The sequence below is a fragment of the Loxodonta africana genome, chromosome 12, assembly GCF_030014295.1.
Source record: "Loxodonta africana isolate mLoxAfr1 chromosome 12, mLoxAfr1.hap2, whole genome shotgun sequence".
NCBI classification, from domain to species: domain Eukaryota; kingdom Metazoa; phylum Chordata; class Mammalia; order Proboscidea; family Elephantidae; genus Loxodonta; species Loxodonta africana.
This window is the reverse complement of record NC_087353.1, coordinates 56,704,663-56,728,660: the sequence shown is the minus strand read 5'-3', so window position 1 is coordinate 56,728,660 and position 23,998 is coordinate 56,704,663.

The window sequence follows — 23,998 nt, the reverse complement described above, 5'->3', positions numbered from 1 at the left end:
TTTTCTTCATTCCCTCAGGTTTGAAAAAATCCCAATACTTTAAGACACATCCTAGGGGGGAGTCACAAAGTACTGAACTTTTATTTCTCATTTAGATACTTACCATTACTATATTTCTGTCTCTTATATTCAATTAGGGGTCAGACATCACAGCCCCTAACACACATGAGGTTTTTTTTTTTTTTTTTTAAAGAAAAAAAAGACTTTAAGGCTACGGAGGGACTCTCAAGTTTGTCTTCTTAGACTATTCCCAAACCAAGACCTACATCTACAACCCACAGCCAGGATTGGTAATTCTTGGGATTACAGTCTTCCCAGGGTGAAAAACCATCCTTTTCCGTGTGGAGAGGACAGAAAGAGGAAATAAAAGAGGGGGAGCAAAAAGAATGTAGACTGGATACTAGGATTAAAAAGGGGAGAAGAGTGTTCCAAAAAACTGCAGAGGGACTTGAGTACCCCAGATCGCCAACAGGGCAAGGGCCCCTTAACTAGGCGAGAGTGGGTCCCAGTGGGCCACAACCCCTATTTCCCTCGTTGTTATGGGGTCTGGTCTTAGGACTGTGCTTGGCCACCCTCTTCCTGCCTAATTCCCCGAGACCAGTCGAGCATGCTTACCTGAACTTAGAGGCCTCTCCCATCCAGTTTCTGTTCCCGAGCTGAGGTGGGGACCCAGAGGGCTCCCACCCGAGTGGGAATTGCGGTGGCGGCCCAACACTCCTTACCGATTAAACGAGATTCGGGCCCTCCTTAAGGGGTATCGGGGGTATGGATACTCACTATCCAGGTTTCACAGTCTGCTATCCCGGTGGAGTCGCCAGAACTTGTAACTGAACGCCACTCGGGTTCTTGTCCTCTCTTAATAGCCGACTGAAATAAGACCGACACTAATTGCAAGGGAGACAAAGTGGTAAGTTTATTGTCTACGCATGCAAGGAGCTATGCGGGGTCTAGCAACCATAAGGCCATGTGTTCCCCATCTGAGGGGGCTGGAGAGCTTTTTGTTTCCAATGGCCTCGGGGGTTGGGTTTGGTACCCAGAGCTCTCAGCCCTTAGCCCTCCCATGTCTATACTTGGAGGTCTGGATATTAAATCGTCTTCCCTTGAATGTGCATGTAGTGGGACCCCTTGCTTCTAAAATGGAATTGGGTGAAATCATGGGCTGGGAGATACCGTTCCTTCTGGTGACAGTCCGGTCCCGGCTCGGTTGAAGGACATGATCTCTTCATTCAGCGCATGCTTCAAGGTGTAGCCTGGGCCAGTTCAATGGATGGAGCCACTACCGGCTGCAACTTCCTGAAAAATATTGCTCAAAACAAGCTCCTGGTTAGCAAGACAAAGAAAGGGGAGGTGTTGATTGGGGTTTTCAACCCCATCATGTCATCAGAGTCTGTCTCTAGGCAGTCATCCTCTTGGTGGACAACAGCTGTTCCAGGGACCCATCTGCTTTTTTTTTTTAATAATTTTTATTGAGCTTTAAGTGAACGTTTACAAATCAAGTCAGTCTGTCACATGTAAGCTTATATACACCTTACTCCATACTCCCACTTACTCTCCCCCTAATGAGTCAGCCCTTCCAGTCTCTCCTTTCATGACAATTTTGCCAGTTTCTAACCCTCTCTACCCTCCTATCTCCCCTCCAGACAGGAGATGCCAACACAGTCTCAAGTGTCCACCTGATACAAGTAGTTCACTCTTCATCAGCATCTCTCTCCAACCCATTGTCCAGTCCCTTCCATGTCTGATGAGTTGTCTTCAGGAATGGTTCCTGTCCTGGGCCAACAGAAGGTTTGGGGACCATGACCGCCGGGATTCCTCTAGTCTCAGTCAGACCATTAAGTTTGGTCTTTTTATGAGAATTTGGGGTCTGCATCCCACTGATCTCCTGCTCCCTCAGAGGTTGGGACCCATCTTCTGAAACACTGTTGAAGAGAGAACCCCCAGCACGGTTGTGTGCACACATACTGGTAGAGAAGGAAAACGCGATGTGGGTGGGAATGTCTGTGGTTACTTTTCAGCAAATGGAGCTTTTACAAAGCTCAGCATTCTTAAAGATTCCACCCCAGCCTAAGACCCAAGATCTGGCTCTCCTCTGAGCTCAGTGGGATCTTATAGACCTGGCCTGAGCGGGGGCTCCTTTTAAGAGACAATTTTTGCCTCCATGAGCAACTGCCTCCTTTGCCATGAGACCAGAAGTACTGGATGGTGTCTGGCTATCATTACTGAACATTTTGATAAAAAATTCTGTATAAAAATCTTGATCAAAAAGGGGAAAATGCAAAACAGAATTTCAAATTCTCATGGAATCTAGACTTTCTGGAGCCATGGATGCTGGATAAACCCCTGAAACTACAGTCCTGAGATAACCTTTAAACCTTAAACCAAAAATATCCCTTGAAGTTCTTAAAACCAAACAATAGTTTAGCTTAAGTAATGAATGTCTGCCTTGAACATTATGCTCCTTAAAGATTTATCTATAGGGGATCAAATTGACGACAGCAACTTGAAAGATTAGATAGGCACCTTAGGGGGCGGTGAATTTATGTTAATGAAGGAGTGTAAAAGAATAGTAGTAGTGTCAGAACCTGTCTAACTTCAGGGGGGATAATGCGAATCAAGATCAGTCCAAGGCTGATCCCTATGGGATGGAGGTCAGACATATCTCCACTCTCCAGACATTTTATCATTTCTGATACCAGCTGTCCCTCCCATGGCACTCTCTACTTCTCTTCTGGGTTTGATAATCCATTGCAATGGTTACACAGAACTCACAAACCATACTTATAGTTAAGTGGTTTATTAAAGAAGTAACAGGCTACAACTCAGGATTAGGATCAGGAAGCATGCAGGCAAAGTCTGGAAGTCTCCCATGAAGAGGAGAGCACATCCGTCCCTTCTTCAGTGCAGGACAGCTCTCTCAGCTCCTTGGCCGTGCAAGCAAGCAGGCCCTTCTCTGCTGTGCACACCCTCTCTTAGCTGTGAAGCCTCCTCTCAGCCCCCTCAGGACAGGCTCCTCTGCCTTTGGCCTCCCCTTCCAGGCCTCTTGCCATCTTCAATGTTATAGCCCTTGACCCATGTTACAGCTCTTTTAAGGAGATTCCTTGCCTCCTGTCTCTCTACTTCTCTCTTTTTTTCTCCTTTCTGCTTCCTGTCTTCCTGCTTCTTTCTGTCTCAAAAATCTCTGTGGGATTGGCTGCTTATACATGCAACTCCTTGTCAATTTCAAGACATGGCCCTCCCAGAAGGCCACAAACTGACCAATTCCCTCTTGGTAGGCCACAGACACATTTGCATAGTAGGCATTGTGGATTGAATTGTGTCCCCCAACAATATGCGTTGTAAATCCTAACCTCTGCCTGTGGTTATAATCCCATTTTGGAATGGGTTGTCTTTGCTATGTTAATGAAACAGGATTAGTGTAGGGTGTGTCTTTAGTCAATCTCTTTTAAGCTATAAAAAAGATTAAATGAGCAAGCAAGTAAGTAGATATACAGAAAGAGAGATGCCAACCCACATGAAGATTGCCCAGGAGTGGAAGCTCAAAAGAGACAAGGACTTTGCTCCAGAGTTGACAGACAGAAAGCCTTCCCCTAGAGCTGGCACCCTGAATTCTGACTTCTAGCTTCCCAAACTGGGAGAAAATAAATTTCTGTTTGTTACAGCCACCCACTTGTGGTATTTCTGTTACAGCAGCATTAGATAACTAAGACAGTAGGCTATACTCATTTGCATAATCTGTTGGCCAATCCCTGCAAGGTGCATACCAGTCACAGGGTAGGCTGCAGCTGAGAACCAGACAAAATGCATCAAACCACAAATTGTTTACAGTTTACCCAGGAAATGTCAATCAACCTGGACAACGTAATAAACTCTCTGGGGTAGAAAACTAGGGTAAAGGTAACTCCTTAGGGTTTGGGGGGAAAATATTTCAAGCTGTTTTTCCAAACAGCTAAAAAGGCAAAAGGTCACCTAAAGGGACTCATTTTACCACAGAGAGGAACAACTCAGAAAAAGAGGGTGAGAATGGTTGCACAACTTGAAGAATGTAGTCAGTGTCATTGAATTTTACATGTAGAAACTGTGGAATTGGTGTATGTTCTGTTGTGTATATTCTCAACAACAATGAAAATAAAATATTTAAAAAATCTAAGGTAACAATTAGAATAGTTTTAGTTTGTGTTTTCAAAATAATTTAGAAGATATTAAAATATACCCCAAATATGTGGATTTATATATTTATTAAAAGTCTCTCCTTTTGTGGGGCTGGTTATTGCTTACTGGGTAGAGACCAGACATGATCAAGGGGCTTCACAAGAATTTGCTTCTATTAATAGATATCATCCTGGAACAAGGGAGCATATTTTCAAATGTCAAGAAGAATTTATACTAAAAAAACAAAAAACAAACAAAGAAACCCGTTGTGGTCCAGTCTGACTCACAGTAACCCTATAGACAGAGTAGAATTGCCCCACAGGGTTTCCAAGGCTGTAAATCTTAACACAAGCACCTTGGAGCAGCTGGTGGGTTCAAACTGCTGACGACATTTTGGTTAGCAGCCTAATGCTTTAGCCATTGCACCACCAGGGTTCCCTAGGAAGAATTTAGGGGAGTTGAATATTCATTGGGGCTCTGGTGGCACATTGGTTAAGAGCTGGGCTGCTAACCAAGAGGTTGGCAGCTCGAATCCACCAGCTACTCCTTGAAAACCTTATGGCACAGTTCTACTCTGTTGTATAGGGTCAGTATGAGTCGTAATTGACTGGATGGCAAAAAAGTTTTTTGGTTTTTGAATGTTCATTGGAGCCCTGGTGGCACAGTGGTTAAGACCTTGGCTGCTAACCAAAACACCGGCAGTTTGAATTCACCAGCCACTCCTTGGAAACCCTATGGGGCAGTTTTACTGTATCCTATCGGGTTGCTTTGAGTTGAAATTTACCGGACTGCAATGGGTTTGGGGTTTTTTCTTTTTTAAAAAATGTTCATTAATCTCTTTTTTAATAAAAGAAGTCAAAAGTAAACTCTGCTTTGGTGACCTGGTCTTGCCCAGACTGTAAGCCTCAGGAGGGTAGCACCTGTCTGTTCCACTCAACACTGCATCGCTGGTGTCAGCGACAGTGCCAGACGCCTGGTACCAGCTGCTCTCCAGTGGATTCTGACTCTGGTGACTCCGTGTGCGACAGAGTAGAATTGTTCTTCATAAAGTTTTCAGTGACAGATTTTTCAGAAGTAGATCGCCACGCTTTCTTCCCAGGCACCACTGGGTGGACTCGAACCTCCAATCTTTTGGGTAGCAGGCGAGTACATTTACCATCTGCATCATTCAGGGACTCCCATACATATGGTAGATCAGCAAATATTTCTTGACTGAATGGTACATACACGTGCTGGGCCAGGATCATGGATATTAGCTAAAGCCCTTGGAGAGTCGAAGCCTGGGCCAATATTTAGGAATGAAGGATGCCAAAAGCCAATGTTGGTCCTGACTCACTGGGGGCCCTACCTTTCTGCCTGTATGCTGGTTTTGGTGGGTAAGCCAAGCTGATCTTCGCTCTTCTTGATGTTTCCAGGTAAGGTGTCACGACTGAAGTTCACGTGAACAACTGACATCGACTTTCCCGCTGCGCTTGCAGCCAGCTCTCAGACTCTGAACTCCGTTTCTCCAGGATGAAGGCAGGGAGCCACGTTCCTGTAGCTCTCTCGAATGACGTCCGGTACAGGGCCTGCTGCTCACGGTCCAACCGCCCCACTCCCCATAGCGTAGGTCCACGGCCACGTCCTCGAAGGCCACAGCAATAGGGGCCAGGTCGGTCCTTGTAGGCGGTCAGGGGAGCAATGAATGGGGAGAGGGAGGCCGGAGCCCAGGCCTGGGTGTGCAGCAGTGCGTATGAGTTGAAGGCGGCAGGATGAGGGAAGCCTCGCCCCCTCCCCCTCAGAGATCCACCGCGTTGCCCTTCCCCCATCACCCGGCCCTGAGTGGAGTCTAGACCCTTTCCTCCAACTGCCCGGGCCGGGCGAGAAACCTCCTTCAACTACGGGCCGGAGGTTCCCGTGCCTCTCCCGCGCCTCAGGCGGCGGAGGCCCCGCCCCGCCCCCTGTCAGCGCTTGGCGCCCGTGCCACACCCCCTCCTATGCGCCTCGCCCCCGCTGGTTCGAGACGCCCTTGCCACGCCCCCTTCGACGCAGAACGCCTTCGCTCCGCCCCTGCTGGGGCTGGAAAGATTCGCCACGCCCCCTAGGTGAGGTGGGTTCCTGGGGCAACCTGGCGCGAAATTATACAGAGGGACCAAGCAGACAGACCTTCCTCCGCTGGCTTCTTGTAGCCTAGTGAACACAGATCGTAGCCAACTACAGTAAAGGAACAGGGTACTGAGAAGTACAGGAAAGCAAAGGTCCGCAGAGGAGCCAGGACGGAAACCGGGGAGGCCAGCCCGAGACTCCGGCCAACAAGCGGGTGGCCCCGGCTCCCCGGGACAGGTGTCACGGGCCGTGCACCGCGGATCCTCCCGAAGGAAGCGCTTTCTGGGCTGCGGCCAAGGGCAGGACCCAAGAGGGCACCTCGGAGCAAAGGGAATACTTTGGAGTCAGAGTTGGGCTCCAAAGCCGTTGGAGAGGGCACTTCACTCCCAAGGAGCCCCTGTTTTTTCATGGGTAAAGCTGGGACAAAAGCCACTTCACAGAATTCTTGGCTTGTTTAGGGGGGGAGTTCCTTGGACAATGTTGATGGAGCGTCCTCCCTTCCCGCATCACATTGCCCTGTTCTGTTTTGTTAGCACCCATCACTGTTTGCTCGTGGGCACTGGTACGTAAGCGCCTCACTAGGGGCTTGGTCCTCTTGGTTAGCTCCATGTCCTCAGCACCTACAACAGTGACTGACAAACAGCAGACCGTCGGTACAGATTTATCGAATGAATGAAAGTACTAAGCAAGGAGTCTGGCACACAGTGGGTATTTTAAATGGCAGCTATCGTCCCAAAAGAGAACAGACTAACAAACAGCAATTTCCAAGAGGGTTGAGAGCGTCAGTCCTGATTTAGCAGGGAGGGAGAGAGGTCTTGTTCGGTGGCATAGGTAAAATTTTCGTGAACACTCGAACATCCGGGGTTAGAATGTGGGTTAGTCACTTCGTCTATTTCTCTGGCCCCGCCCTCCCTCCAGCCCACTCCCAAACTGGGAGGTGAAGGGTTAACTGTAGGAAACCTCTCTCTTCACCTGGACGGGACTGGAGTAGGGAACTTCCTGTTCCATTTTTCCGGAGTCCTTCCCCAGGCTTTCGAGGCTGGATCTGGTCCTGGGGCCACCAGAGACCCCCTCCAGGACCCCGCCGCTGTAGTGGGGACCCTGAGTGGTGAGTTGGAGGGAGGCCTGAGGACCAGGCTGCCGGAACAGACGCCAGCGGCTCACAGCAGCTCCGAGAGAGAAGGGTGAGGGGTTTGGGCCTAGGGTTGGGGGCTGGAAGAGAGGCTTGGGAGACTGGGCGGGGGCGGGGGGGGGGTCTGTGCTGGGAAGCCCAGTGCCAGGCAGCCCTGTAGATATGTGGCAATGGGAGCATCTGGGTCTTCCTACACCCAGTGGTCAGGAGAAGGCAGGCTCCATGTGCCCCAAGTCCCCTCAGCCAAGTGCCGGCAGAGGAGCCTCCTGAGGGGCAGTCTGTGCCAAGCACAAATTGGGGCTCTGGGGATATAGCATAGGGTCAGGCCAAGTCCCCACCCTCAGTGTGGGAAACCCAGCCAACAAAGAGGAGCAAATCAGACGCCTGCCGACCACGTCCAGGGAGAAAAGGGTGCTCCTGGCCAGCGACCCCACATTTGCTCCCCTAGCTCAGGGTTCTCCCCTTCTCTAGGTGGGTTCTGGTGGTGAGACCTCCATCCTAGGCTGGTACAATCTGTCCCTGACCCCCGCCCCTTGCCCAGGGCTCCAAATTAAGCTGCTCAAATATTGAATGGTGGCTGCAGAGACTTCCTCCCCCAGCCCACCCCCAATATGTGCATATTAACAGCTTTTGTCCTGGAAACCTGGGGGAAGGGAGAGAGACTCTTTAAAGCCAACTTCCCTGGAATTCCACCTCTTGAAAACCTTTTGGTGAGACCTCAGCTGGAGATTACAGTCACCCTGTGTGTCTAGGCCCAAGGACTGGGATTGGAATCCCCCTACTCTTCTTTTTCTGAGTCATGTCACCTGCAACATTCTGGCTAAGACTAGGAAAATCACACAGGATGGGAGGGAAATCGGGTCCTTTTCAGTCTCAGAGCTTTTGCCCTTTTTTAGCACAGTGGTAAAGTTCAGGGTTCTCGCCTTAGAACAAATCTTGGCTCCATCCAGTGTCACCTTGAGCAAGTGACCCAGCCTCTCTGGGCTCAGTCTTTGTGTTTGTCAAACAGAGTAATTAATATTTACATATAGGCTGGGTGGGGTGGGGACTGAGTAAACCTAAGCCGACTGCCCTGCCACTGTTAACTGCAGGGCTATTGATGATAAGCAATTGATTCTCTAATTAATTTGCCTCTGCTACTAAACACCAAAAAAAAAAAAAAAATTTTTTTTCTTTTTTTACTAAACACCAGTAAAACGAAAACCGTTCTCATTAACATTGATCAAGGATCTTTTCTGACATTTTTCGTGCACTCCTCATTTGTACTAGGTAGCTATTATTCCCGTTTGATGGTTTCTACTAACATTGAAATAACTTCCGGTGCTGAGTGACCCAAGCTATGGAACAAGATACAGTTCCTCCTCACAGGCCAGAGGGAGAAATATGCCCAACTGTGGTTGTGGGACGCGTGACACTGAGGGAGGTGGGGGATGTTGAAGGAACCCACAAGAGGGGCCCGATGTTGTGAAGGAGTGATGTTGTGGAAGCAGCGGGTGTCACAAGGAAAGGCCCCATGAGGACCAGACCATACTGGAAGAAAGAGCAAAGGTTGGACAGGCTGTGGGGAGATGTGGGAGGGAGGGGGAGAAAGAAGGAGTGATACTGGAAGAGGGGAGGGGAGAGGCTGGGCTATGCTGGAAGGTGGTGGGGGCTGAGTAGGTGATCAGGAGCCAGGCCCGGTGTCATTGTTTTGCATCATTGTTTTGTTTTGCTATCCTTCTGAGGTGGTAAAGTTTAAAATCCAGGTTTCCTCTCTTTTTCTGCTACACCACGTTCAGTTTACCCCACCTGAAAGGGAGGGTCAGAGAGCTCCTGTCCCTGTACAGAGGGGGGTCAGCAAACCATTGAAGACTTTCAGCCAGGCTGGCTTTTCCCTGGCTGTCACCAAGGTTGGTTAACTTCTTGGGCAAGTGTCTTAACCTCTGGGCCTTGTTGTCCTCAGCTGTAAAATGGGTCAATGGTAGGACCAGTACTATTGTCAGTCATTGTTAGCAGTGGTCACTTGTATTATTTCCCAGTAATAATGACAACTATAATCAGCACTTATATGAGTGTACTCGGTGTCATCTACCACGCTGTTCTCTGTCCTTTAAGTGATGGGATGACACAGTGCTTTTTTCTTAGTTTTTCCTACCCCGTTCCCATCCTCCAAGCACTGGGTGCCCATCCGAGGGCACAAATTTGGGAAAACAGGGAAGGCAGAGAGATGTTGGAGACTGGGTTTCCGTATCTGTAAAATAATTCCTGCCCAAGTAAAAAAATATGAAAGTACCTGAAAAGTCTGTAACAAACATACAAGCCTGTCAAGAAAAGTTGAAGCCTCTGGGTTGTGCTGAAGGAATGAATTACCCCCGTGAGTGAGGCTGAACTTGGGGCTGTCATGGGCTGCCAAATAAAGGAGAAGCCCCAAGGAGCCCTTTTGGGTGAGAGGCTGGGGTGTGCTTAGGCGGAAGCAGGAGGAGGCATCAGTCCCATGGAACCAGTGCCCCCTGGTGGCCGGCTAGGAACACTTTATTGCTAGCTAGACTGGGATGGTTGGTATAGGTGCCTCCCAGAGGGGTGTGTGGGATAGACAAGGAGGAATCCATAAGTGGGGCGTGAGGTGAGTGAGAAGAGAAAGGAAAATGACCATCTCTCTGCCACTTCCCACCCAGCGCTTCCTCCTGGGGATCTGTGGGCAAAAGCGCTGTGGATGGATCTGGCTTTCCCCTGCCTTGGGGACATGTCTGCAGGCCTCGGTCTCTCATCTGGAGACCCATTCACCCAGCCTTTCACCTCTGCTCTCCAGAAACCTCCGTTCTCTACCCAGTAACATCCACTTGTACAACTGGTCCAGGTTGGGCTCCAGTTTGAGCTCTGAGCTTGGGCTGGGCTGTGTCATTCTGGTTCCCCTCCGCTCATCCTGGCCTTGACCCTGAGGCTGCAGCGGTGGAAGCTGGGAGGAGATTTCAGCACCTGGTGGGAGCTCAGCTCTGTGCTGGTCAGCTGGGTGATTTTGGCCTTGACTTCTGAGAGTCACCATTAGAGCCATAAAGCAGCATCAAGATACCTGGTCAAAGAGTATTCATGTATACACAAAAATTCACCCCTAATCTTTTATTTGTTTTTGATTTTTTCATTATGGTGAAAATATATACAGCAAACCACCTATTTTAAAAATTCTCAAATACCCAGAGAAGTTAAAAGAACAATGCAACAAACACCCATATACCCCCACCGCTCCTAGATTCAATACTTGGTGTCGTTTTGCCAAGGAGTCCCTGAGTGGCACAAACAGAAAGGTTGGTGGTTCAAGCCCACCCAGGGACACCTCAGAAGAAAGGCCTGGTGATCTGCTTCTGAAAGATCACAGCCTTGAAAACCCTATGGAGCACAGCTCTACTCTGTAACACATGGGACCTTCATGAGTCAGAATTGAACCAATGGCAACTTCTTTTTGTCATTTTGCCACATTTGCCTTGGCCCTTGCCAACTTTACTTCCAAACTCTTCAGCATCTTCTAAGGTTAAAGTCATCTCCTACGTACAATCCCATCTCAGAAAATTAACAGTCATCCCTGTTACCTAGTATTCTATCCATATTCACATTTCCCTAGTTGTTCCCAGAATGCCTTTCGAGCCTTTAAAAAAATCAGGATCCAATTGAGGTTCCTACCTTCAAAAAAAAAAAAAATTTATTGTCATTTTGGAGAAGGTTTACACAGCAGTTAGGTTCCCATTCAACGATTTCTACACAAGTTGTTCAGTGACATTGGTTACGTTCTTCACAATGCATGGACATTCTCATTATTTCCAGTCAGGTTTTTCTGTTCCATTAATCTTGTTTCCCTGCTCCCTTACATTAGCATCTTTATTTTAAAGTACTTTTATAGTGGAGCTTAATATACTGCTTAAATAGGCAGGGCAGTTCTACTCTGTCCTATAGGGTCGCTATGAGTCAGAATTGACTCGAAGGCAATGGGTGGAATGGGATAGTGGAGCAGTGGTTAAGAGCTTGGCTGCTAAGCAAAAGGTTGGCAGTTCAAATCCACCAGCTGCTCCTTGGAAATTCTATGGGGCAGTTCTACTCTGTCCTATAGGGTCATTATGAGTTGTTTTTTTTTAATAGTCAGAGGCATTGCACTTTCTCAACCCCAGGGGGCGCCATTTACATCAAAGTCAATGGTCTATGAGATTAAGGTCCTAATTCCCTGTGTGGTGGGTACCAGTGACCCTGAGTTTTTGTTTTTTCCCTGATATTTTATGTTGTTAGTGTGATATTTTCTTTCATTATTACATTTAGTTACTATTTTGACATGGGAAAGTTTTTGATGTTTGAATACCAATTTTCTAACCTGTTATCCTACTGTATTGTTTTACTGTTTACCAGTTGATTCTCTTAGGTCTCTCAACATAAAATCACATCTATGTTGTGGTTGTTAGTGGTTGATTCCAACCCTTTGCGACCCCATGGTGCAGAGCAGATTGCTCTATAGGGTTTTCAAGACTGTGACCTTTTGGAAGCAGATTGCCACGTCTGTCTTCTGAGGCACCTCTGGGTGGGTTTAAGCCACCAACCTTTCAGCTAGTTGAGCGCTTAACCATTTGTGCCATCCAGGGACTCCAATCACATCTATAAATAATGATAATTTCATTTTGAACTTTTGCCTTTTGCACTGGCTAGCACTTCCCAGACAATAACGGGATCATGAGTAGAATTCATGTCTTTTTGACCTTAGATCTAGTGCTCTTTTTGGGGTACATATTCAGTCCACTAAACCTCTATTGGGCACCAATTACCTATAAAGCATGTTCTAGGTAAAAAAGACATGGTAAAAAGAAAAACAAATTGTTCAATGCCCAAATCTGTAATCTTATGTCAATAAACACATCTAGAGCCACAATAAATATCCAATTGATAAATCTTATTTTCTTAAAATCTCTCTGGAAAATTCAATATTCTATCCTGCTAAATTTCAAATGTCACCTAAAGGAAGATTATTGTCTAAGGCCAGTGTTTTGGTTTGGATTTATTTTTGTTATTTGTGGGAAGGTAAGTGGAAAGAGTTGGGGCTAAGAAAGTGAGTGAATAATGGGCACCCTACATAGACATTTATCTGAAAGTGAAATATAGAAACAAGTGGCTGACCCTACAGAAGAAGCTAGAAGAGCTATCTGAAAACACAAGCAATGTGACTCTAAAGCAGGGTTTAACCTCAGGTAAGGCATCAAGAAAGAAAGCATGAATGAGCATGTTTTCAAGCATGTGAAATGGAATCATGTGTAGCTAACAAGCTGTGGAGATGACACATCAGTATAATAAAGTTAAATATTAACATAAGGTGCTGAAAGTTACAGAATGCTTTTCAAAGGAGGTGAGTCATTCGTTTGCCAAATGTGTGTTGAGTATGTATTGAATGTCAGGCCTCAATCTAGATACGAAATGCTGAACAACGAAAAAGACAGGATCCCCATTCTCAAAGATCTTAACAGTCTTTTGGGTGAGATGGATGCCATTTAAGTAGACATACAAATATATAGGTATAATGTATATATTACTAGAAATTGTCACAGGTGTTATGGAGTAAATAACAGTGCTATGAGAAAATACTAGAGTGATGTATATTAGATTTGGGGTGTCAGGGAAAGCCTCTTTGAAAAAAATAGCCTTAGCTGGAACCTGAGGGATGAGAAGGCACAGCAAAGAGTGAACCAGGCAGAGGAGATTTTTAAGAATTAAAGGACGAGGCATTGTTCTAGCCTACATGATGACTGGAGGGGAAAGGGAATCTAGTTTATCCAAAGGCATGAAACACATGTGTGACCAGTATGAGGAACTACAAGTACTATAGCTCGGTAGGGCAATGGAAACACCAGGAAAAGCGAAAGAAAAAAAAGGCAAAAACATGAGGCAGAGGGAAGAGGAATAAAGTAGAAACTCAATTCAGTAGGTGTTGGGCATTTTCTACGTGCTTAGCAATACACTAAAAAAACAAAACCATTGTCATGGAGTTGGTTCCGACTCATAGCGACCCTATGTACCACAGAACGAAACACTGCCCTGGGGAATGAAACACTGCCCGGTCCTGTGCCATGCTCATAATCGTTATGCTTAAGCCCATTGTTTCAGTCACTGTGTCAGTCCATCTCGTCGAGGGCCTTCCTCTCTTCCACTAACTCTTTACCAAGCATGATGTCCTCCAGGGACTGATCCCTCCTGATAACATATCCAATGTATGTAAGATGTAGTCTCACCATCCTTGCTTCTAAGGAGCATTCTGGTTGTACTTCTTCCGAGGCAGATTTGTTTGTTCTTTTGGCAGTCCATGGTATATTCGGTATTCGCCAACACCGCAATTCAAAGGCATCAATTCTTCTTCGGTCTTCCTTATTCATTGCCCAGCTTTTATATGAGGTGATTGAAAATACCATGGCATGGATCAGGCACATCTTAGTCTTCAAGGTGACATCTTTGCTTTTCAACGCTTTAAAGAGGTCCTTTGCAGCAGATTTGCCCAATGCATGCGTCCTTTGGTTTCTTGACTGCTGCTTCCATGGGTGTTGATTGTGGATCCAAGTAAAATGAAATCCTTGCCAACTTCAATTTTTTCTCCATTTATCATGATGTTGCTTATTGGTCCAGTTGTGAGGACTTCCGTTTTCTTTATGTTGTGTTATACCTACGGAAGGTTGTGCTCTTTGATTTTCATCCATAAATGTTTCAAGTCCTCTTCACTTTCAGCAAGCAAGGTTGTGTCATCTGCATAACACAGGTTGTTAATCAGTCTTCCTCCAATCCTGATGCTCCGTTTTTCTTCATATAATGTAGCTTCTCAGATTATTTGCTCGGCATACAGACTGAATAAGTATGGTGAAAGGATATAACCTTGACACACACTTTTCCTGACTTTAAATCACGCACTATCCCCTTGTTCTATTCGAACGACTGCCCCTTGATTTACGTTCAGGTTCCTCATCAGCACAATTAAGTGTTTTGGAATTCCCATTCTTTGCAATGTTATTCATAATTTGTTATGATCCACACAGTCGAATTTAGTAGGTGCTTGAAAAATAAATTGGGCTTGCTCTAGTTTTGATTTTTTTTTTTTAAGAGCACACGCCTTACAATTTACCCTTTTAAAAGTTTACAATTCTATGGTTTTTAGTATACTGAGTTGTGCAACCATCACTGTAATCAATTTTGGAATATTTTCATTAACTTGAAAAGAAACCCAGTACCCATGAGCAGTCATTTCCCATTCTTTCCCCTTCTCCCCTGTCTCTGGGCAACCACTAATTTCTTTTCTGTCTATAGATTTCCCTATTCTGGACATTCCATATAGAAGGGATCATACACTATGTGGCATTTTGTATCTGCCTTCTTTCACGTGGCATGACGTTTTCAAGGTTCATCCATGTGGTAGCATAAATCAGAACCTCACTCCTTTTAATGGCAAATATATTCCATTGTATGGACAGATCACATTTTGTTTATCCACGCATCAGTTGATGGACATTTGAGTTGTTTTTGCTTTTTGTCTATTATGAATAATACTGCTAAGAACAATCATGCTCAAGTTTTTGTGTGGCCCTCTCTTGGAACTACCTCAGAGTGGAATTGCTGGGTCACATGGTGCTGGCACAGAATACTGACTGCCAGTAGAACAAACAAATGTGTCTTGGAAGACGTACAGCTAGAATGCTCCTTAGAGGCAAGGATAGCAAGACTTCATCTCACATACTTTGGACATGTTATCAGGAGGAACCAATCCCCAGGAGGGACATCATGCTTGGCAAAGTAGGAGGTCAGTGAAAAAGAGGAAGACCCTCAACGAGATGGATTGACACAGTGGCTGCAACAACAGTTTCAAGCATAACAATGATTGTGAGGATGGTGCAGGAGAGGGCTGTGTTTCATGCTGTTGCACCTAGGGTCATTATGAGTTGGAACCAACTTGACAGCACCTAGCAACATGATATCTCTATATTTAAGTTTTTGAGAAACTACCAGGCTGCTTTCCAAAGCAGCGGCACCATTTTACATTCCCACCAGCTATATATGAGGATTGAAATTTCTCCGCATCCTCTACAACACTTGTTATTGTTTCTTGTTTTCATTCTAGCCGTCCCAGTAGGTACGAAGTGGTACCTCATTGTAATTTTGATTTGCATTTCCCTGATGACTAATGAAGTTGAACATTTTTTCCTGTGCTTTTTGGCCATTTGTATATCTTTTGAGAAATGTCTTTTTCTATCCTTTCCCTGTTTTTTAACTAGGTTGCCTTTTTTATTATTGAGTTTTAAGAGTTCTTTATATATTCTAGATAAAAGTCCTTTATCAGCTATAACCAAACCAAACCTGTTGTCGTTGAATTGATTCTGACTCTTAGTGAACCAAGAGGACAAAGTAGAACTGCCCTATAGGCTTTCCGAGGAGTGGCTGGTGGATTTGAACTACTGACTTTTTAGTTAGCAGCCAAGCTCTTAAACACTGTGCCACTAGGGCTCCACTTATCAGATACATGATATGCAAATATTTTCTTCCCATTCTGTGAGTTGCCTTTTCTAGTTTTGACTTAAAAAAATCTTTCAATTTTTTTTTATTACATATTTGGTTCACTTAAATTACTGTTCTTCCCCTTTTAATAATGTACAGTTTAAAAATGAATACTGTTAAATGTGGACCATTTGGTCTCATGTCCAAAAAAACCCAACCCCATTGCCATTGAGTCTATTCTGACTCATAGCGACCCGATAGGATAGAGTAGAACTGCTCTATATGGTTTCCAAGGACAGCTGGTGGATTCGAACTGCCGACCTTCTGGTTAGCAGTGGAGCTCTTAACCACTGTGCCAGTAGGGCTCCATGTAGGTGATTTTTTTTTTAAAGGACCACAGTACTTAAGGGTGATATTCATTATTTTTTGAGTCAATTTGTTATTTAGCTACAAGGTGACCTCAGATTAGTAAGGTTCCTGATTTCAATTGTGATCTCTCTTTAGTCCCCTCTAGAACAACTTCCCTTACAGGCACTAATTTGTTTTATGACATAGGTTCATTGAAGAACCAGGCCATTTGTTTCCAGAATGGGGGATTTGTTCAATTGTTTCCTTGAGGGATGTTTGATTTGTTCCTTATTCCCTGCGTTGTTGTTATTAGGTGCTGTCAAGTCATAGCAACCCTGTGTACAACAGAAGAAGCACTGCCCTGTCCTGTGCCGTCCTAACAATTGTTATGTTTGAGCCCATTGTTGCAGCCACTATGTCAATCCATCTCTTTAAGGGTCTTCCTCTTTTTCTCTGAACCCCTACTTTACCAAGCAAGATGTCTTCTCCAGAGACTGGTTCCTCCTGATAACATGTCCAAAGTATGTGAGGCGAAGTCTCGCCATCCTTGCTTCTAAGAACATTCTGGCTGTACTTCTTCCAAGATGGATTTTTTTTATATATAATTTTTATTGTGCTTTAAGCAAAAGTTTACAAATCAAGTCAGTCTCGCACACAAAAACTTATATACACCATGCTAGATACTCCCAATTACTCTCCCCCTAATGAGACAGCTGAGACAGCCTGCTCTCTCCCTCCACTCTGTCTTTTCGTGTCCATTTCACCAGCTTTTAATCCCCTCTACCCTCTCATCTCCCCTCCAGGCAGGAGATTCCAACATAGTCTCAAGTGTCAACCTGATCCAAGAAGCTCACTCCTCACCAGCATCCCTCTCCAACCCATTGTCCAGTCCAATCCATGTCTGAAGAGTTGGCTTCGGAAATGGCTCCTGTCCTGGGCCAACAGAAGGTCTGGAGGCCATGACCACCGGGGTCCTTCTAGTCTCAGTCAGACCATTAAGTCTGGTCTTATGAGAATTTGAGGTCTGCATCCCACTGCTGTCCTGCTCCCTCAGGGGTTCTCTGTTGTGTTCCCTGTCAGGGCAGTCATTGGTTGTAGCCGGGCACATCCAGTTCTTCTGGTCTCAGGATGATGTAGTCTCTGGTTCGTGTGGCCCTTTCTGTCTCTTGGGCTTGTAATCACCTTGTGTCCTTGGTGTTCTTCATTCTCCTTTGATCCGGGTGGGCTGAGACCAATTGTTGCATCTTAGATGGCTGCTTGCTAACGTTTAAGACCCCAGACACCACTCTTCAAAGTGGGATGCAGAATGTTTTCTTAATAGATTTTACTATGCCAATTGACTTCGATGTCCCCTGAAACCATGGTCCCCAAACCCCTGCCCCTGCTACACTGGACTTCAAAGCATTCAGTTTATTCAGGAAACTTCTTTGCTTTTGGTTTAGTCCAGTTGTTCTGACCTCACCTGTATTGTGTGTTGTCTTTCCCTTCACCTAAACTTCTTCTTATCTACTATCAAGTTGGCGAATATCCCTCTCCTCACTCCCTCCCCCGTCTCCTAACCACAAAAGAATGTTTTCTTCTCAGTTTAAACTATTTCTCAAGTTCTTATAATAGTGGTCTTATATAACATTTGTCCTTTTGCAACTGACTAATTTCACTCAGCATAATGCCTTCCAGGTTCCTCCACATTATGAAATGTTTCACAGATTCCTCACTGTTCTTTATCGATGCGTAGTGTTCCATTGTGTGAATATACCATAATTTCTTTATCCATTCATCTGTTGATGGACACCTTGGTTGCTTCCATCTTTTTAGTATTGTAAACAGTGCTACAATAAACATGGGTGTGCATATATCTGTTCGTGTAAAGGCTCTTATTTCTCTAGGGTATATTCCGAGAAGTGGGATTGCTGGATTGTACCGTAGTTCTATCTCTAGCTTTTTAAGGAAGTGCCAAATTGATTTCCAAAGTGATTGTACCGTTTGACATTCCCACCAGCAGTGTAGAAGTGTTCCAGTCTGTCCACAGTCTCTGCAACATTCATTATTTTGTGTTTTTTGGATTAATGCCAGCCTTGTTGGAGTGAGATGAAATCTCATTGTAGTTTTGATCTGCACTACTCTAATGGCTAATGATTGTGAACATTTCCTCATATATCTGTTAGCTACCTGAATGTCTTCTTTAGTGAAGTGTCTGTTCATATCTTTTACCCGTTTTTTAATTGGATTATTTGCTTTTTGCAGTTGAGTTTTTGCAGTATCATGTAGATTTTAGAGATCAGGCGCTGATCAGAAATGTCATAGCTAAAAACTTTTTCCCAGTCTATAGGTTGTCTTTTTACTCTTTTGGTGAAGTCTTTGGATCAGCATAGATGTTTGGTTTTTAGGAGCTCCCAGTTATCTAGTTTTTCTTCTGTGTTCTTTATAATGTTTTGTGTACTGTTTATGCCATGTATTAGGGCTCCTAACGTTGTCCCTATTTTTTCTCCCATGATCTTTATCATTTTTGATTTTATATTTAGGTCTTTGATCCATTTTGAGTTTGTTTTTGTGCATGGAGTGAGGTATGGGCCTTGTTTCATGTTTTTGCAGATGGATATCCAGTTATGCCAGCACCATTTGTTAAAAAGACTGTCTTTTGCCCATTTAACTATTTTGGGGCCTTTGTCAAATATCAACTGCCCATAGTGGATGGATTTTTGTCTGGATTCTCAATTCTGTTCCACTGGTCCATGTATCTGTTGTACCAGTACCAGGCTGTTTTGACTGCTGTGGGGGTAACATAGGTTCTAAAATCAGGTAAATTACAGCCTCCCACTTTGTTCTTTTTCAGTAATGCCTTATTTATCCGAGGCCTCTTTCCCTTCCGTATGAAGTTGGTGATTTGTTTCTCCATCTCATTTAAGAAAGTCATTGGGATTTGGATGGGAATTGCATTAAATGTATAGATTGCTTTTGGTAGAATAGACATTTTTATAATGTTAAGTCTTCCTATCCGTGAGCAAGGTATGTTTTTCCACTTATGTAAGTCTCTTTTGGTTTCTTGCAGAAGTGTACTGTAGTTTTCCTTGTATAGGTCTTTTACATCTCTGGTAAGATTTATTCCTAAGTATTTTATCTTCTTGGTGGCTATTGTAAGTGGCATTGATTTGGTGATTTCCTCTTTGAGGTTCTTTTTGTTGGTGTAGAGGAATCCAACTGATTTTTGTATGTTTATCTTCTATCCCGATACTCTGCTGAACTCTTCTATTAGTTTCAGTAGTTTTCTGGAGGATTCCTTAGGGTTTTCTGTGTATAAGATCATGTCATCTGCAAATAGAGATAATTTTACTTCTTCCTTGCCAATCTGGATGCCCTTTACTTCTTTATCTAGCCTAGTTGCTCTGGCTAGGACCTCCAACACAATGTTGAATAAGAGTGATGATAAAGGGCATCCTTGTCTGGTTCCCGATCTCAGTGGGAGTGCTTTCAGGCTCTCTCCATTTAGGATGATGTTGGCTATTGGCTTTGTATAAATGCCCTTCATTATGTTGAGGAATTTTCCTTCTACTCCTATTTTGCTGAGAGTTTTTATCATGAATGGGTGTTGAACTTTGTCAAATGCTTTTTCTGCATCAATTGATAAAATCATGTGATTCTTGTCTTTTGTTTTATTTATGTGGTGGATTACATTAATTATTTTTCTAATGTCGAACCCTGCATACCTGGTATGAATCCCACTTGGTTATGGTGAATTATTTTTTTGATATGTTGTTGAATTCCATTGGCTAGAATTTTGTTGAGGATTTTTGCACCTATGTTCATGAGGGATATAGGTCTATAATTTTCTTTTCTTGTGGTGTCTTTACCTGGCTTTGGTATCAGGGATATGGTGCCTTCATAGAATGACTTTGGTATTCCACCAGTTTCTATGCTCTTAAAAACCTTTAGTAGTAGTGGTGTTAACTCTTCTCTGAAAGTTTGGTAGAACTCTGCAGTGAAGCCGCCTGGACTAGGGCTCTTTTTTGTTGGGAGTTTTTTGATTACCTTTTCAATCTCTTCCTTTTTTATGGGTCTATTTAGTTGTTCTACTTCTGTTTGTGTTAGTTTAGGTAGGTAGTGTGTTTCTAGGAATTCATCCATTTCTTCTAGGTTTTCAAATTTGTTAGAGTACAATTTCTCAGAGTAATCTGATATGATTGTTTTAATTTCAGTTAGGTCTGTTGTAATATCGCCCATCTCATTTCTTATTCAGGTTATTCGCTTCCTCTCCTGTTTTTCTTCTGTTTGGCCAGTTGTTTATCAATTTTGTTGATTTTTTTTTTTTCCCCCAAAAAAACCAACTTTTGGTCTTGTTAATTCTTTCAATTGTTTTTCTGTTTTCTATTTAATTTAGTTTAGCTCTAATTTTTATTATTTTTTTCTCCTGGTGCCTGTGGGTTTCTTTTGTTGCTCTTTCTATTTGTTCAAGTTGTAGGGATAATTCTTTGATTTTGCCCTTTGTTCTTTTTGGATGTGTGTATTTATTGATATAAATTGACCTCTGAGCGCTGCTTTTGCTGTGTCCCAAAGGTTCTGATAAGAAGTGTTTTCATTCTCATTGGATTCTATGAATTTCTTTATTCCATCCTTAATGTCTTCTATAATCCAGTCTTTTTTGAGCAGGGTATTGTTCAGTTTCCAAGTGTTTCATTTCTTTTCCCGTTATTGATTTCCACTTTTATGGCCTTATGGTCAGAGAAGATGCTTTGTAATATTTCAATCTTTTGGATTCTGCTAAGGCTTGCTTTATGACTTAATATGTGGTCTATTCTAGAGAATGTTCCATGTGCACTAGAAAAGAAAGTATACTTGGTTGCTGTTGGGTGCAGTGTTCTATATATGTCTACAAGGTCAAGTTGTTTGATTGTGGCATTTAGATCTTCCATGTCTTTATTGAGCTTCTTTCTGGATGTCCTGCCCTTCACCGAAAGTGGTGTGTTAAAGTCTCCAACCATTATTGTGGAGCTGTCTATCTCACTTTTTCAATGCTGATAGAGTTTGTTTTATGTATCTTGCAGCCCTGTTATTGTGGGCACAAATATTTAATATGGTTATATCTTCATATTGTATTGTCCCTTTAATCATTATATAGTGTTCTTCCTTATCCTTTCTGATGGATTTAACTTTAAAGTCTATTTTGTGAGAAACTAATATTGCCACTGCTGCTCTTTTTTGATTGTTGTTTGCTTGATATATTTTTTTCCATGCTTTGAGTTTTAGTTTGTTTGTGTCTCTAAGTCTAAGGTGTGTCTCTTGTAGGCAGCATATAGACGGATCGTGTTTTTTAATCCATTCTGCTACCCTCTGTCTCTTTATTGGTACATTTAGTCCATTTACATTCAGGATAATAATGGATAGCTATGAATTTAGTGCTATCATTTGATGTCTTCTTTTTTGTGCTGTTGACAGTTTCTTTTTCCTACTTAAATTTATGTGCTGAGTTGTTGATTTTGTTTCTGCTGAGTCTCTATTTTTTTCTTGTATTTTATTTTGATGAGTAGGATAGTTTGTGTCCTTTGTGGTTACCTAATTATTTACCCCTATTTTTCTAAACTTAAGCCTAAATTTTATTTCTTTGTATCGCCATTTCTTCCCTTCCATATGGAAGGTGTATGATTACATTTCTTAGTCCATGTTTATTATGTTAATGTTGTCTTCTTTTGTATAATAGCATCACTGTTACCCTGTTTTCAGCTTTTTTTTTTTTTTAAATAATCTTGCTTTGTTTTTTTTTTTGGATTTCCCTGTCCGGGTTGACTTCTGGTTGCTCTGCCCAGTGTTCTAGTCTTGGGTTGATACCTGATATTATTGATTTTCTAGCCAAAGAACTCTCTTTAGTGTTTCTTGTAGTTTTGGTTTGGTTTTTATGAATTCCCTAAACTTGTGTTTATCTGGAAATGTCTTAATTTCACCTTCTTATTTAAGAGACGTTTTTGCTGGATGTATGATTCTTGGCAGGCAATTTTTTTTCCTTCAATTTTTCAAATATGTCATCCGATTGCATTCTTGCCTACATGGTTTCTGCCAAGTCATCCGAGCGTATTCTTGTTGGCTCTTCTTTGCAGGTGACTTTCATTTATCCCTTGCTAGTCTTATAATTCTCTATCTTTGGTTTTGGCAAGTTTGATTATAATATCTTTTGTGACTTTCTTTTAAGGCCTACCTTACTTGGAGTTCAATGAGCATCTTGGATAGATATCGTCTTATCTTTCACAATATCAGGGAAGTTTTCTGCCAACAAATCCTCAACAATTTTCTCTGTATTTTCTGTTATCCCTTCCTGTTCTAGTACTCCAATCACTCGTAGGTTATTTCTCTTGATAGAGTTCCACATGGTTCTTAAGGTTTCTTCATTTTTTTTAAATTCTTTTATCTGATTTTTCTTCAAATATTTTAGTGCCAAGTGATTTATCTTCGAGTTCAGAAATTCTGGCATCTACTTGCTCGATTCTGGCCCTCTGACTTTCTATTGAGTTGTCTACTTCTGCAATTTTATTGTTAATGGTTCTGAATTTCTGATTGCTGTCTGTCTTCTTTTTGTCTGTCTATGGATTTTTCCAGCTTATTAAACTTTTCATTATGTTCCTGAATAATCTTTCTAATTTTTTCAGTTGCTTTATCTGTGTGTTCCTTGGCTTGTTTTGCATATTGCCTCATTTCCTTCCTGATGTCTTGAAGGGTTCTGTATATTAAACTTCTGTATTCTGGTTCTGGTAATTCCAGGAATACACTTTTATCTAGAAGATCTCTGGATTCTTTGTTTTGAGAGGCTGTTGAGGTGATCATGGTCTGTTTCTTTATATGACTTGATATTGACTGTTGTCTCCGAGCCATCTATAAGTTATTGTATTAGTTTATGCTTGCGTACTGTGTCGTAGCTTCTTGCTTTGTTTTGTTTTGGTATACCCCTATGGGTTGCTTGAGTGAACTAGCTTGATTATTTTCACCTTTGAAGTTCTGATATCGTGTCCCCAGATGGCTAGAGCTGTGATCAGGTATATCGGTCTAGGAGTCCATTCAGTTTTCTTGTATGAATTCAGCTCAGGTTTCCAGGCAGGTGATCATCAAGTGCGTGGTACGGGCTGTGTCCTACAGTCTTAGAGGCGCAGGGGTCATTGGCGTATATACCCTATCTGATTGCAGCAGGGGGTCACACCCTGACAAGGCAGGGGGCTGAGAACTGATCCCCGAGTGTCTCTGAGGAAAGTGCATCCCTGTTCCCTAGATCATGCAGGTGGGTGGGTTCTGCAGACAAACCATGGGCACCCAAAGTTTTTGGTTGTAAGGACTGGGAGGTACCAGTTATCTTTGGACCCGTGTCATGGGTGGCTGGGTGACCTGACTGGAGATACCAGTCCTCAGGTCCCTGATGTGGGTAGGTGAGGACCTTGTTTAATAGGTAAAGCAATGTCAAACATTAAACACCCATCTCTCCACCACACAGCTGAAATGGTTGGAGTCTGCCAACAAGGGCCTGTTCTCCCGAAATAGGCCCACACAGGTCCATGCAGAAGGCAAAAGTGCTCAAAGTCCACAGATGGTTTATGTCTAGACAGGAGCCACTTCTGTCCTGAGTTGCCCTGGTCAGTGAAGCTAGCAAATTACATTTTCCCCCAGTTGCAAATTTTTTCCTTCCCCAAGGCCGGGAGGATGGCTCTAGGTGCTCAACAGGGCCTATCTCAGGCCCAGGGAATTCAGCCGCTAAAGCTGGCTTGGGGGTGGGGGGGGTGGGGCGTGGTAAAGTATAAGCAAGTACTTAGCTTTTGCCGAGAGTGACGTTCTTCTCAG